Source organism: Eumetopias jubatus, unplaced genomic scaffold, assembly GCF_037043125.1.
Source record: "Eumetopias jubatus isolate StellerSeaLion01/CBP00866 unplaced genomic scaffold, mEumJub1_p1.0 scaffold_1, whole genome shotgun sequence".
NCBI classification, from domain to species: Eukaryota; Metazoa; Chordata; class Mammalia; order Carnivora; family Otariidae; genus Eumetopias; species Eumetopias jubatus.
The window spans coordinates 48,499,905-48,516,556 of NW_028274807.1; the positions used below are offsets into that span (position 1 = coordinate 48,499,905).

The window sequence follows — 16,652 nt, forward strand, 5'->3', positions numbered from 1 at the left end:
GTCAACTTTGCCCCAGACCTATGAACTTTGACCTCCTCTCAGCCTGAGCCAGCATACAACCCCTGCCTAGAATAGACTGACCTCAAGCTAAAACATTTTTTGATCTATTGTGCTATCCCAATGGTTGCTCATTCTACTTCCCCACACCCAGTATTTCAAGCCTTGTTTACTTCTCCCTAAAAAAGAAAAGCATTTTTCTGGCTGACTTTTGAGATACTTGAAGATCTATGGTCAGTGTGGTCTCCCTATTACAAAAGTCCCTTTCCTTCTTTTGTAATTATTCCTTTATTTTTCAATCATGTGTCATTTTGTTTCTCAGGGGAAGTTCTCTTATATTTCACATGGTACCACAGCAATATCTGCGTAGGAAAAAAATGTATTTATATATCTTAATTATAAAATTACATGCCTTCCCTGAATATCACATGTAAAAGAAGATCATTCAAGTCTGGCTCTTACTGCCTTGTAATCCAGGTGCTGCTTTACTTATACCAGTAACTATTATTTTCTTTCTCCCCAAAAAGTGCTACATATATAAAATGTTATATAATTTACATAGGTAATCCCAGATATATCACTGAGGAAATAAATCTCAGATTTCAATTAGCCTAAAATGCCTTCATTAAGTCCCCTAAACAGTTTTCTAACATAACTGTTGATTTGATTTCCTTCACATGAATGACAAATTCTTATTACAGAATTCATGTTCAAACAATCCACTTCCCCATGCTTCTCTACTCCTCAATGAAGCCATTTTTTTAAATTTCTACTATTTTTCCTACTAATTACTGACACTGATCTTTTCTTTTAAACAAATCCACTAATAGAATATGAGCATTTTACAATCTTGTTCCAATATGACCCCTTCCATCCAATAAATTCCCAATATACTTACATAAGAAATTATGTTTCAATCTGCAGTGTTTAATCCTTATGTGATTATCTTCAAAGCTGAACCACATATCCACTGTAGTTACATTTCCTTTCCTGAACAATATTTTGTTTTTCTAGGAGTTAATTACCTAAATTTTTATTCAATTCTCCTTTTCCACATAACATCACTTATGTTTCACTGACAGTCATTAACAAAATACACAGAAATCCAAAACCAAAATATCAGGTAGCCTATCATCTCCAAGAGGAGAATATGGGATGGAGACTGTGGCCCACACAGCCTGAATTATTTACTACCTGGCTCTCTGCAAAAAAAAAAAAATGTCCTTTTACATGCTCATTTTAGTGAAGCATATCATAAAGGAGCTTCCTAAGAAAGTGTATATGGCAGGTGATTTTTTTGAGAACCTCTGTGTCTAAAAACGTATTGAATCTACTCTTACACTTGATGAGTTGAGTACAGAAAAAAAGACTGGAAATAATTTTCTCTTTGAATTTTGAAGACATTGATTCATAATTTTCTACCATCCAGAGTAGCTAAGAATTTCAATGCCATTATAATTCCTGATCCTTGTAGGTGATTTTTTTTTTTTTTGGTCTCTGAAAGCTACTAAGATTTCTTCTTTACCTCTGATATTCTGAAATTTCATTATGTGCCTTAGTGAAGGTTTCTCTTTTTCCCTTTTTCCCCCCTCGACACACTGCTAACATTCATTAAGGCTTTTCAAACTGGAAACTTATTCTTCAGATGTTGGAGGTGTCTTTTAATTTTTTCTTGATAATTCTTCTATTTTCTCTATTTGATATTCCTAGTACGTAGATGTTTTACTACCCAGTTTGATTCTCTATTTTTCTTTTCTACTATCTCTTTCTATTTATTCTATTTAATAGGGGAAAATTTTAGCTATATCTTCTACTATTCTTTATTGCTTCAATCATATTTGTAATTTCCAAGAGCTTTTTCTTATTCTCTAAATGTCACTTTTTATAGTTGACTATCTATTCTTCATGAATGTGATATCACTCTGTAAAGACAAAAAAAAACAAGATAGTAGCTCTCCAGTTTTCCCCTTGCTTTTCGCTTTTGCCCTTTTCTTTTTTTGTACCTACCTCTACCACCCAGAGAATAGCTGATCTACGAGGTTTACGAAGACAATCCTGAAAAATATTGTAGTGATGGGTATCTGGACCCTAAGTAAGGGCACAAAAATAGGACTGACCTATAGGAATAGTAAAGAAAACAAAGATAAATCTACCTATTCAATCACTATATCTAACTGGAAGTGGTTAGATTCCTTTGTTATTTGGCTGTGTCTTGAATTTCCCATCCCACTTCCCTTACATAACAGGCAAAAGAAAAACAGTAAGAATTTTTTAAAGAATTATCAATCTTTAAGAAAAATAAGACAATATGCAGGAAAAAAAAATGCTCCAACCTTTCACTGTTCCTTTACTCCTGTTCTCCTTCACAGTTATTGCCTTATTTTGTCTCTAAATTGCACTAAGTCTTGTGTTGTTTTTTGACTCCTCCGTTTTAATATAGATAGTTTTTCCCTGGTTGGCAAATTTTACTTCTAAGTTTTTACTGATGGTAGAAAAAAGATGGAGTTTGGAAAAGAGGATAAAGAAATAAACACCAATTGTTGAAATTTAATATGAACGCCATACATTTACAATAAATATTCAAAAGAATACTCCTTTCTTTACATCTTAAAAAGCAATACAAAGAGGATTCTGATTCTGGGAAGATGGTGGAGTAGGACCCGCAAGAATCTCTCTCCCAATCTACAGAACAACTACACTAGCAAAATCTGCCTGATATAACTATTTTCGGAAACCTGGAGTTTACTGAAGCGTAACTTCAGAGAAAGGCTTAGGCAGTAAAATGTCATTAATTTTGGTCAATTTTAGTTCTTAGCAGCAATTTTAGTTCTTAGCTACCCACACCAAACCTCCAGCCCCTTGGCAACAGCTGGGCACATGTTACAGGAATAGCTTGCACTCAGCACCGTCCGAACCAGAGTGGAAAAAAAGGAACCTATCTTCCAAATATTACAGATTTGTGCTCTAATCACTGATTACTGCTTCTAATGTCAGAGGTGCAGAAAAAGAGGCCAAAAGTCATTGTGGTTGTACCTCCCCCCACTATTACAAGCCCCATCCTTTCTATGAAAAGTGACTTCCAGGGAACTTAAAAGGCTAATGCTCTTTTTTTCCTCTCTTCATTTTTCCCTTTTTCCCTGCTTGGGAGCCAGACATTAAAGGTTAGGCCATTCAAAAGTAAATGCATTAAAGGATGAAATTAGAAAGTTAACACATATACATAGGGAAAGGCACAGACTCAAGTAAAACCTGAAAAAAAACTTAAATTTATAGTTCACAATGAACTTTGTCAAAGAGACAGCATACAACAATAAAAAAATAAAGAAAATAAAAAGCAAAAACAGCAAACCCTGGGAAAGGGAGAGAATCTGATTTCCAAACTTATCACATTATTAGATTCAAATGTCCAGTTTTCAACAACAAAAATCATAATGCATAGAAAGAAACAGGAAAGTAGGACCCATTCAAAGGAAAAAAAATTAATCAATAAAGCTGTCCCTGAATGAGATCTGATGGCAGATGTACTAAACAAAGTCTCTTAAAACGAACATCCTGGGGCACCTGGGTGGCTCAGTTGTTAAGCGTCTGCCTTCAGCTCAGGTGGTCCTGGGACTGAGCCCCACATCGGGCTCCCTGCTCAGCGGGAAGCCTGCTTCTCCCTCTCCCACTCCCCCTGCTTGTGTTCCCTCTCTCACTGTCAATTTCTCTGTGTCAAATAAATAAAATCTTTTAAAAAAAAATGTCTTGGAGATGATCAAAGAATTTTTTTTTAAATGTGAGAATGTCAAGAAAGTGATTTATGGACAAAAATGGAAATATTAACAAAGAGACTGAACACCTAAAAGTAAGCCAAAAAAATTCTGGAACTGAAAGTATAATAATTAAAATGAAATATTCACTAGAGGGATTCAAAAGTAGATTTGAGCAGGCAGAAGAATCAGCAAACTTGGAAGAATGCCTTAATAAAAAAAAGATTACAAATATACTTTAAATTTCATATATAAGCAACTAAGGCTTAGAGGTTATATCACTTGCCCTTGAAAAACAATTTCTACACCATGGGATGGCTGAGAATATTATCTGTGCCTGGCACTGTATTAGTCAGGGACATACAAAAAAGTCAAAAAGCATATTCAATTTAAAATAATTCAATGAAGGTTTTATTTACAAATAAATAAAATTTTTATTATTTTTTAATTTACTTTATTGTCTATTGTTTTATTGTTTATCACTCTGAGATACAGTATAATCAAATTCTTGAAAGACAGAGACTCTTGAAAGCAGCAAGAAAAAAATGATTTGTCACATATAAGAAATGTTCAAAAAGATAATAACATTTCTCATCAAAAATTTTGGAGGCTAGAAGGCTGTGGACTGATATATTCAAAGTTCTAAAAGAAAAAAAACCCATCAACCAAAAATCCTATATTCAGTAAAACTGTGCTTCAAGAGTAGAGAGAAATTAAGACATGCCCAGACAAACAAAAGCTACTAGAGTTTGCTACCATGAGGCCTGCCCTGCAAGAAATGCTCAAGGGAATCCCGTAAGGAGAAACAAAAAAACTACACAGTAACTCAATAACATATGAGGAAATAAAAATCTCAATAAAAGTAAATACATGAGGAACTGCGTAACTTTGGTTTGAAACTCCACTTTTTGTTTTCTATATGATTTAACAGACTAATGAATTTTTTTTTAAATTAGTCTAAAAGCTACTATTATTCCAAATTTGGTTTATAACTGCAAATTTTGTTTTCTACACGATATAAAGGAAAATGCATTTAAAATAATTATTAGTGTTTTTGACCATAAAATATATAAAGATATCATTTTTTGAAATCAAGAATTGAAAGAGATAGAGATAAAACTGTCAAGAAACAGAGTTTTTACATGTTATTCAAGTTAAACAGGTAGATTCATACTAGAATACTATAACTTTATAATGTTAAATGTAACCCCTATGGTAACCACAAAGAAAATAGCTATAAAAGAGGAACTGAGAAGGGAATTTAAGCATCTCACTATTAAAAAAAAAAAAAAAATCAACAACAAAAAAAGAAAAAAATGCCGGGATGTTGGGACAAAACAAAAGCTATAGACATGGAAAACAAATAGCAAAATGACAAATAAGTCACTCCTTATCAATACTTACTTTAAATGGAAATGGATTAAACTCCCCAATCCAAAGACAGAGTGGCAGAATGAATTAAAAAAAAAAATTGATTCAACTATATACTGTCTACACCAGAGTCACATTAGATCCAAAGACATAAATAGGTTAAAAGTGAAAGGATGGAAAAAGATATTCCATGCAAATACTACCAAAAGAGAGCATGACTATTTTAATATCAGACAAAATATACTTTAAATCAAAAAAGATTACAAGAGACAAGAAATTATGTATTAATACAAGGTATAATACAGCTAGAAGATATAACCATCATAAGCATTTACACACCTAATAATAGACCATCAAAATATATAAAGCATAAATTAACAGAAGACAAAAATAGACAGTTCTACAATAATAGCTGGGAGACTTCGATGCCCCACACTCAATAATGGATAAAACAATCTGACAGAAGATAACAAATTAGAGCACTTTAAAGATATAATAAACCTATTGGATCTAATAGACATACACAAAACAATCCACCTAACAACAGAGAATACACATTCTTCTCAAATGCACACAGAACATTCTTCAAGATAGACTATATTCTGGGGAACAAATTAAGTCTCAACAGATTTAGAAAGATAGATATCACACAAAGTATCTTCTCTGACCAAAATGGAATGAAGTTAGAAATCACTAAAAGAAGATAAACTGGAAAACTCAACAAATTTGTGGAAATTAAACAACACACTCTTAAATAACCAACGGTTCAAAGAAGAAATCACAAGAGAAATTAGAAAATACTTAAGAAATGAATGAAAACAAAAACAACATACAAAAATTTGCAAAACAGGGGTGCCTGGGTGGCTCAGTCATGTAAGCATCTGCCTTCGGCTCAGGTCATGATCCCAGGGTTCTGGGATCTGGCTCCCTGCATCTGGCTCCCTGCTCAGCAGGGAGCCTGCCTCTCCTTCTGCCACTCCCCCTGTTTCTGCTCTCTCACTCCCTCTCTGTGTCAAATAAATAAAATCTTTAAAAAAAATTGCAAAATATAACAAAAGCACTTAGTTCTAAGAGGTATTTTTTAGCTATAAATGCTTACTTTATAAAAAAATAAAGACCTCAAATCAACAACTTAACTTTATAATTGAAGAAACTAGAAGAAAAAATTAAATTCAAAGCTAACAGAAAAAAGAAATAATAAAAAGCCAAGCAAATGACATATAGAAGAGAAAAATAGAGAAGGTTAATGAAACCAGAAGTTGGTTCTTTAAAAAAAATTCAATAAACATGGCAAATTTTAGTTAGATGAGTGAAGGAAAAAAGAGATAAGATGCAAATTACCAAAATCAAAAATTAAAGTGGGGACATTACTAATGATTCCACAAAAATAAAAAGGATTATTATTGAGTACTATGAACTGTATGTCAACAAACTGGATCATCTAGATGAAACGGACAAATTCCTAAAAATAAAAAACCTAGACTGAATCACAAAGAAACAGAAAATCTGACTTGACCTAAAATTAGTAAGAACATTGAATCAGTAATCAAAAACCTCCCAACAAAGAAAAGCCCTGACCCTGATGGTTTCACTGGTGAATTCCAAAATTTTATGAATAACAGCAATCATTCTCAAACTTTTCCAAAAATGGAAGCAAAAAGAACAATTTCTAACTTATTCTATGAGGCCAGCATTACCCTGACACAGAAGCCAGACAAAGACACCACAAGGAAAGAAAACTAAAGACCATTATCCTTTATGAACATTGATTTTAAAATCCTCAACAAAGGGCGTCTGGGTGGCTCAGATGGTTAAGCATCTGCCTTCGGCTCAGGTCATGATCCCAGAGTCCTGGGACCGAGTCCTGCATCGGGCTCCCTGCTCCTTGGGAGCCTGCTTCTCCCTCTGCCTCTCTCTCTCTCTCATGAATAAACAGGTAAAGTCTTTTAAAAAAAAAAATCCTCAACAAAATATTAACAAACCAAATTCGGTAGCAAATTAAAAACATTATACACCATGACCAAGTGGGATTTATTCCTGTAATGCAAGAATGGTTCAACATACAAAAATCGGTCAATATAAAAACCACAGTAACAGAATGAATAGAAAAAAGACAAATGATTATCCCAACAGATACAAAAAAATGTTGGCAAAGCTCAATATCTTTTTATGACAAAAACATTCAACCAGGGATGAAGGAAACTACTTCAACATAATAAAAGCCATACATGAAAAACCCAAGCAAACATCATACTTACTGGTGAAAGACTAAAATCTTTTCCTGTAAGATCAGGAACAAGAAAAGGATGCCCACTTTTGCCATTTCTCCTCAACACAGTACATAGCCAATGAGACCAAAAAAAGAAAGAAAAAAGGAATCAAAATTGAAAAAGAATAAGTAAAAAGACCTCTATTCAGAGATGGTATCATCTTATACATAGAAAACCCTAAGGATTCCACAAAAAGACTGTCACACAAATGAACTGAACAAGGTGGCAGGATACAAACTCAACACAAAAATCAGCTGCATATATATTTAACAATGAAAAATCTGAAAGGAAATTATGAAAACAATTCTATTTATAATAGCATCAAAAAGAAGAAAATACTTAAGGAATTAACTTAACCAAAGAGGCAAAAGACACATAAAATGAAAACTAAAAACATGGCTAGAAGAAATTAAAGACATGAATAAATGTAATCACATCCCATGTTCATTAATTGGAAGGCTAAATGTTAAGATGTCAATACTACTCAAAGCAATCCATAGATTTAATGCAACTGTATCAAAATCATGTTTTTTCCAAAAATAAAAAAACCTATCCCAAAACTCATATGGAACTTTAGGGACTCTCAATGGCCAAAACAATCTTGAAAAAGAACAAAACTGGAGGACTCACACTTCTTTATTTCAAAACTCACTATAAAGTTACAGTAATCAAAACAGTGTGGTATTGGCATATGAAACACACAGATCAAGAGAACAGAACAGAGAACACAGAAATAAATGCTTACATAGTAAATGATTTTAATTTTTTTTTTAAGTAGGCTCCACACCCAGCATGGAGGCCAATGTGGGGCCTGAACTCACAACCCTGAGATCAAGACCTGAAATGAGATCAAGAGTCAGACACTTAACTGACTGAGCCATACAGGCACCCCTATATAATAAAAGTTTTTTAGCAAGAGTGCCAAGACCATTCAATGGGGAAAGGACAGCATTTTCAAAAATGGTGCTGGGAAAACTGGATATCCACATGCCAAAGAATGAAGTTGGATTTCTACTCAACATATACAAACATTAACTCAAAATGGATCAAAGAACTAAATGCAAGAACGAAAATTATAAAATTTATATAAGAAAACATACGGGAAAATCTTCATGACCATGACACTGAACTTGGCATTGATTTCTTGGATATAACATCAAAAGCATAGGAAACAACTAAACAAACTACTTTATGAAGATTAAAGGATTTAAGCATCTCAAGATACTAATAACAGAGTAGAAAGGCAACCCACAAAATGGGATAAAATATTTGCAAGTCATGTATCTGATAAGGGATAAATATTCTGAATATATAGACAACTAAAATTCAACAACAACAAAAAACCTGCCCAATTCAAAAGTGGGCAAAAGGGGTGGCTGGGTGGCTCAGTAGTTAAGTGTCTGCCTTCGGCTCAGGTCATGATCCCAGGGTCCTGGGATCGAACCCCGCATCAGGCTCCCTGCTTGGGGGAAGACTGCTTCTCCCTCTTCCACTCCCCCTGCTTGTGTTCCCACTCTCGCTGTGTCTCTCTCTGTCAAACAAATAAATAAGAGGGGCGCCTGGGTGCCTCACTTGTTAAGCATCTGCCTTCAGCTCAGGTCATGATCCCAGAGTTCTGGGATCAAGCCCCGCATCAGGGAGCCTGCTTCTCCCTCTCCCACTGCCCCTGCTTGTGTTCCCTCTCTTGCTGTGTCTCTCTCTGTCAAATAAATAAATAAAATCTTTAAAAAATAAATAAATAAATAAATAAATAAGATCTTTAAAAAAAAAAAGTGAGCAAAAAACTGGAATAAACATTTTTCCAAAGAAGATATACAAATGGCCAAAAAGCACATGGAAAGATATTTAACATCACTAATTATTAGGGAAACACAAATCAAAAACAAAACCACCTATTATTTCACACCCATTAGGATGGCTATTATGAAAAAAAAAGTGTTGATGAAGATGCAGAGAAAGTGGAACCCTTACATACTACTAGTGGCAATGTAAAACGGTGCAGCTGTTATTAAAAAAAAAAAAAGTATAGTGATCCTCAAAAATAAAAAACAGAATTACCATATTGCAGCAATTCTACTTGGGGTATACACCCCATTTTCAAAGAACTGAAAACAGAGTTTTGACAATATATTTGTATACCCATGTTCACAGCAGCATTATTCACAACAGCAAAAATGTGGAAGTAACACAAGTGCCCAATGACAGATGAATGGCAAGCAAAATTGTGTGGAATGGAATATTGGAATGGAATTATTAACCAGCCTAAAAAGAAAGTAAATTCTGACATGTTGCAACATGAATGAACTTGGGGACATTATGCCAAGTAAAATAAGCCAACCAGAAAAAAATAATGAATGATTCCACTTACATGAGTTACTTAAAGTAGTCAAATTCATAGAAAGTAGAATGGTGGTTGCTAGGGGCTGAAGGATAAGGGAGAAATTGGCAGTCACTGTTTAATGGGTATACAGCTTAGGTAGTAGAAAATGAAAAGAGTTGTAGAGATGGATGGTGATGATGTTAGTACAACATTATAAATGTATTTAAAACCATTAAAGTATACATTTAAAAATGGTTAAGATAGGGGGCACCCAGGTGGCACAGTGGGTTAAGCAGCCAACTCTTGGTTTCAGCTCAGGTTGTGACGTCAGAGTCATTAAGATAAGCCCCCCTTGCTCAGCAGGGAGCCTGCTTCTCCCTCTGCCTGCCGCTCTCCCTACTTGTGTGCTGGCTCATTCTCTCTCTCTCTCTCTCTCTCTCTGACAAATTAATTAATTAATTTAAAAAATCTTTTAAAAAAATAATAAGATGAGCCCCACATCAGGCTCCGGTTGGAGCACAGACCTGCTTTAGACTCTCTCTCCCGCTGCCCCTCTCCACCATGCGTTCTCTTTCTTTTTCTCTCTCTCTCAAATAAACAAAAAAATCTTTTTTAATGGTTGAGATGGTAAATTTTGTGTTTTGTGAATTTTACAATAAAAAAGCAATACATTTATCAAAAATTATAAGAACTTATACTTAAAATTGACACATACTCTTCTAGTAAATAATATACCAATAAAGTTGATTTTTAAAAAAAGAACCAATAGAAAACCAGAATAGTCCTATAATCAGAAGCAGCAAACAAAAAAAAAGACAATACAAAATAACAAGTAGTTATTCATTTTATTTACATATCACTGAGGAAGGACTGAATTTTTAAGAAGCAATAAAGAATGAGGAAAAGGAAATTGACAGATTGCCAATTCATTTCCTAAAGAAAAGAAATCACTGGTCCCAAAAGAAGCTCAATCCCTCTCTCATGTTCAAGTTCTTTTTGGGGTTGAATTGTGCCCTAGAAAAAAGATATTCTAAACTCCAACCCCAGTATCTCAGAATATTACTTTATTTGGAAATAGTGTCTTTACAGAGGTAATGAAGTTAAAATGAAGTCAACAAGTTAAGTCATAATACATTACGATTGGATTCCTTACAAAAACTGCAAATTAGGGACCCCTGGGTGGCTCAGTCAGTTAAGCATCTTCCTTTGGCTCAGGTCATGATCCCGGGGTCCTAGGATCAAGTCCCCCCATCGGGCTCCTTGCTCAACAGGGAGCCTGCTTCTCCCTCTGCCTGCCACTCCCCCTGCTTGAACTCTCTCATGCACACATGCGTGTTCTCTCTCTGGCAAATAAATAAAATATTTAAAACAAAAACAAAACACTGGAAATTGAACACAGAAACAAAAATACACAAAGGAAAGACAACATGAAGACAGAGTGAACATGTAAACATATAAGATTGCAGTGATGCATCCAAAACACAGGGAATGCTTGAAGAAGAGAGGAGAGGGACATGGAACAGATCCTTCCCTGATGTCTTCAGAGGAAGCATGGCCCTACTGACATTTTCACATGAATTGTGATTGGATTAAGCAATCTAGTCAAAAGGCAGAAATTGCCAGAATAAATGAAAAATCAAGATCTGCTATATTCTGAATGTTTGTTTCCCTTAAAAATTCATATGTTCAAATCCTAAACCCCCAAAGTGATAGTATCAGGAGGAGGGGCCTTTGGGAAGTGATTAGATCATGACAGTGGAACCCTCATAAATAGCACTCTTATAAAGGAGGCTTAAGAGAGACCCCTTCCACCCTTTGAGAACACAATGAAAAGATGGCCATCTGTACAAACCAAGAAGCCCTCATACATAATGAAGGCTCTGGTGCCATGATACTTGACTTCCCAGCCACCGGAACTATGAAAAATAAATATTTCTTGTGTATAAGCCACCCAGTCTATGGTACTTTGTTATAGCAGCCCAAACTGCTAGGACAAGATCCAAATAAATGCTCTCAATGAGACAATTTGGATTGAAAGAAATAGGTTCAAAGTGAAAAGATGAAAAAAGGTATACCATGCAAACAGTAACCTAAAGACAAATGGAATATATCAGTATCAGACAGAATAGACCTTAAAACAAACAAAAATAGAGACAATGAGGGACATTTCATTGATAAAAGGGTTAATTCATCGCAAGGATATACCAATTACAAATATCCATACTCTTAATAACAGGACAACAGTAAGCAAAAACTGACAAAACAAAAGGGAGAAATTCAACAGTAATAGTTCAATACTTCAAAACACCAGTCTTGATAACAGAAAGAAATACTAGAATGAAAATCAGCAAGGATAACAGGAGCCTTGAATAACAGTATCAACCAACTCAATCTAATAGACCTCTACAGAACACTCCACCAAATAGGAACAGAATACACATTCTTCTCAAATACACAAAACATTCTGCCAAAAGACTATGTGCAAGACCATAAAATTAAACCTCAACAAATTTACAAGAAAGGTGGGGTGCCTGGGTGGCTCAGTTGGGTAAGCATCTGCCTTCGGCTCAGGTCACAATCCCGGGGTCCTGGGATTGAGTTCCATGTGAGGCTCCCTGCTCAGCATGGAGTCTGCTTCTCACTCTGCCCCTCCCCCTGCTCATACTCTCTCTCTCTCCCTTTCTCTCTTTCTCAAATAAATAAAATCTTTTTTAAAAAATTTACAAGAAAGGAAATCATACAAAATGTTGTCAGATCACAGTGAAATTCAATTAAAAATTAACAACAGATAACTCAGTCATGGGAACTACTATACAGCACGGTGACTATAGTTAATAACACTGTACTGTATATTTGAAAATGGCTAAGAGAGTGAGAGTAAATCTTAAAAGTTCTCATCACAAGAAAAAAACATGTATAACTATGCATAGTGACGGACCAGCTAGACTTACTGTGGTGATCACTTCTCAATATATTCAAATACTAAATCATTACATTCTATACCTGAAAATGATATAATGTTATGTCAAGTATATCTCAATAAAAAATTAATAGAAGAAAATCTTTGAAATTTAAAAATATGCAGAAATTAAATTATACACACTTTCATAACGAATGGGTCAAAAAAAATCTTACCAATCAGAGAATACTTTCGAGATTAATGAAAAGAATATCACAATATACCAAAATTACGAGACTTGTACCTAATATAGCTCAGGGGAAATTTAAAACTATAAATGTCTATGTTAGAAAACAAGACAGATCTCAAATCAATAACTTTACTATACACCTTAAGATTTAGAAAAAGAAGCACAAACTATTTCCAAAACAAGAACAAGGAAAAAAAGATTATAGTGGAAATAAATGAAATAGAAAACCAATAGGGAGAATTGATGAAATCGAAAGTTGGTTCTTTGAAAAGATCAACAAAATTAACAAATCTTTAGGGAGACTGAACAGAAAAAGAGAGAGAAGATGAAAATTGGTAAATCAGGAATGAAAAAGAGATCACTAACAATATTACAATAATTAAAAAGATTATGAGGGGGGAATATTTTGAACAAACATATGCCAACAAATTAGATAACTTATAAAATGAACAAATTCCTAGAAAGGCAAAAGCTAGCAAAACTGACTCATAAAAAAATAGAAAATCTGAATAGAACTATAACAAATAAAAATTTACATTTGTAATATGAAAACTTCAGACACACACACACACACACACACACACACACACACAGCTAATGACCAGATGGCTCACTGGTGCATTTCATCAAACATTCAAAAAAAAACTAGGGCACCTGGCTGGCTCAGACAGTAGAGCATGTGACTACTGATCTGAGGGCTGTTGAGTTCAAGTCCCATGTTGAGTGTAGAGATTACTTAAAAATACAATCTTAGGGATGCCTGGATGGCTCAGTCAGTTGAGCATATGCCTTTGGCTCAGGTCATCATCCTGGGGTCCTGGGATCGAGTCCCCCATCGGGCTCCTTGCTCAGCAGGGAGCCTGCTTCTCCCTCTGCCTGCCACTCCCCCTGCTTGTTCTCTCTCTCTCTCTCTCTCTGACAAATAAATAAATAAAATCCTTTTAAAAATTTAAATTAAAAAAAATAAAATCTTAAAAACAAAATATTTAAAGAAAAATTAATATTGACCTGCCAAAAATTCTTCCCAAAAAACAAAGAAAGAAAGAACACTTTTCAACTCATTCTTCAAGGCCAGTATTAACCTGATTCCAAAGCCAGACAAAGACAACCTAAGAAAACAGCAGATGAATTTCTCTTCTTAATGCAAATGTAAATACACTCAACAAAATCCTAGCAAACTGAATCCAGCAACATATAAATGGGATCATAAATCAGGATCAAGTGGGATTTATCCCAGGAATCAAAGTTGGTTTAAGATTTAAAAATTAAGTTATGTATTATATTAATAAAGGATACACATAATATGAATGCAGAAAAGGGATCTGACAAAATCCAACACAGATTCATGATAAAAAACCTCCAACAAATTAGGAATAGAAAGGAACTTCCTGGGGCACCTGGGTGGCTCAGTCGTTAAGCATCTGCCTTCAGCTCAGGTCATGATCCCAGAGTCCTGGGATCGAGCCCCACATTGGGTTCTCTGCTCAGTGGGAAGCCTGCTTCTCACTCTCCCACTCCCCCTGCTTGTGTTCCCTCTCTCACTGTCTCTCTCTCTGTCAAATAAATAAATAAAATCTTTAAAAAAAAAAAAAAAAGGAACTTCCTTATCATGAAAAAGGATATGTCTTAGTCTGTCTGAGTTACTATAACAAAATACCATAAAGTGGGTGGCTTACAAACAACATTTATTTCTTATGGTTCTGGAGACTGCTAAGTCTAAGATCAGGGTAACAGCCGGCATGTCAGGCTCTGGTGAAGGCCCTCTTCTAGATTGCAGACTGCTAACTTCTCACTGTGTCCACACAGGATGGAAGAAACTAAGAAGCTCTGTGAGGTCTCTTATTTAGGCAATAATCCCATTCGTGAGGGCTCCACCCTCATGACTTAAACAACCTCCTAAGGGAACCCACCTCCAAATGCCATCACACTGGGCATTAGAATTTCAACATAAACATTTTGAGGGGACACAAACATTCAAACCATAGCAAAGCATCTATGAAAAACCTAGCTAACATGATACTTAATGGTAAAATACTGACTGCTTTCCCTCTGAGAGTGAGGAAAAAACAAAGATGTCCATTCTCACCACTTTTATTCCACATTGTACAAGGTCTAGACGGGACAATTAAGCAAAGAGAGAAAATTAAAGGCATCCAGTTGGAAAGAAAGAAGTAAAACTGTCTTTGTGAACAAAACTCCAAGAAATCTACTAAAAACTTCTATAACTAGTAAGACTTAAACAAGGTCGCAGTATATTATGTCAACATATATAAATCAGTTCCCATACATTAACAATGAACAGTCTGAAAATAAAATTAAGAAAACAATTCCAGTCACAATAGCATCAAAAAGAAGAAAATAAATTACCAAACGCTGGTGAAAGAAATTAAAAAGGATCTAAATAAATGGAAAGTTATCTCATGCCCATGAATCAGAGGGCTTTTAAATATTAAGATGGCCAAAATCCCCAAATTATTCTACAGATTCAACACATCGTCTATCAAAATCCTTGTTGGCTTTTTTTGTTAAAATTGACAAACTGATTCTAAAATTCAACTGAAAATGCAAGGAACCCAGAAAAACCAAAATAATCTCGAAAAAATAATAAAGTTGGAAGACTCTCACTTCCCAATTTCAAAACTTAATGCCAAGTTGTAGTAATCAAGACACAGTGGTACTAGCATAAGGACAGACATATAGCTCAATGAAATATAATTCCAAATCCAGCAATAAACCTTTACAGTCAATTGATTTTCAATGAAAGTACCCAAAAAATTGATACCTTTTCAACCAAAGGTGCTGGGACAACTGCATATTCACAAAAATATAAATCTGGATGCCTATCTCATATCATATCCAAAAATTAACTCTAAATGGATAAAAGACCTAAATCTAATAGTTAGAATCTTAAAACTCTTAGAAGAACACTCAAGATAAATCACTGTAATGTCAGATTAGGCAATAGATTCTTAGGACAACAAAACACAGCAACAAAAGAAAAACAGATAAATGGTACTTCATCAAAATGAAAAAAACTGTGCTTCAAAAGACAACATCAACATCAAGAAAGTGAAAAGCTGAATGGGAGAAAATATTTGCAAATCATATATCTGATACAGACTTGTATACAGAATATAAAAAGAATTCTTACAACTCAACAAAAACAGAAACAACACAATTTTAAAATGGCAAAGGATCTAAATCGACTATTCTCCAAAGAAGATATAAAAATGACCAACAACCACATAAAAAGATAATGTCATTAGAAAATGCTATCAAAACCACAATGAGGCACCATTTCACACCCACAGGGACATCTATAGGAGGAAGGAAGGGAGGGAGGGAGAGAACTAAATATTGGTAATGATATGGAATCATCAATGTTTTTCATTTCCTACAGACAATTTACTTGAAAAGGGAGAATAAGACTAAGTACTTTATAAAGTGCTCTGGCATAAATTTAAGAACTTCAATTAGTCTTCTAATTCATGTGATCTCCCAGTAACCGTAATTTTTACTTTGTTACTCATTTTTTCATTCATTCACTATTCAAAAAAAGAAAATTCAATGCCCTTTTGGACAATAACAACTTTTTAATAATTTATGGATGTCCAATCCTGAAATGCTCTAAATTTCTTCTGATAATTGCAATTTCAATCCTCCACATATTTAATTCTAGCATAACCATAATTCACTAATACTATGACTAGCCCCACAGTTGCTAAATTGAGCATCCTTTTTACTGCAGGCCACAAATGATGAATCAAGCATTATAATCAGTCTATACGTAACTCTT

The 16,652-nt window shown here is 34.5% G+C and overlaps 1 protein-coding gene across 6 annotated transcripts in view; it reads right to left on the minus strand.

The window, feature by feature from the left end:
• Positions 1-16,652, minus strand: part of SENP7 (SUMO specific peptidase 7) — a 133,757-nt gene that overhangs the window by 78,342 nt on the left and 38,763 nt on the right. The gene's annotated exons all lie outside the window — the stretch shown is intronic.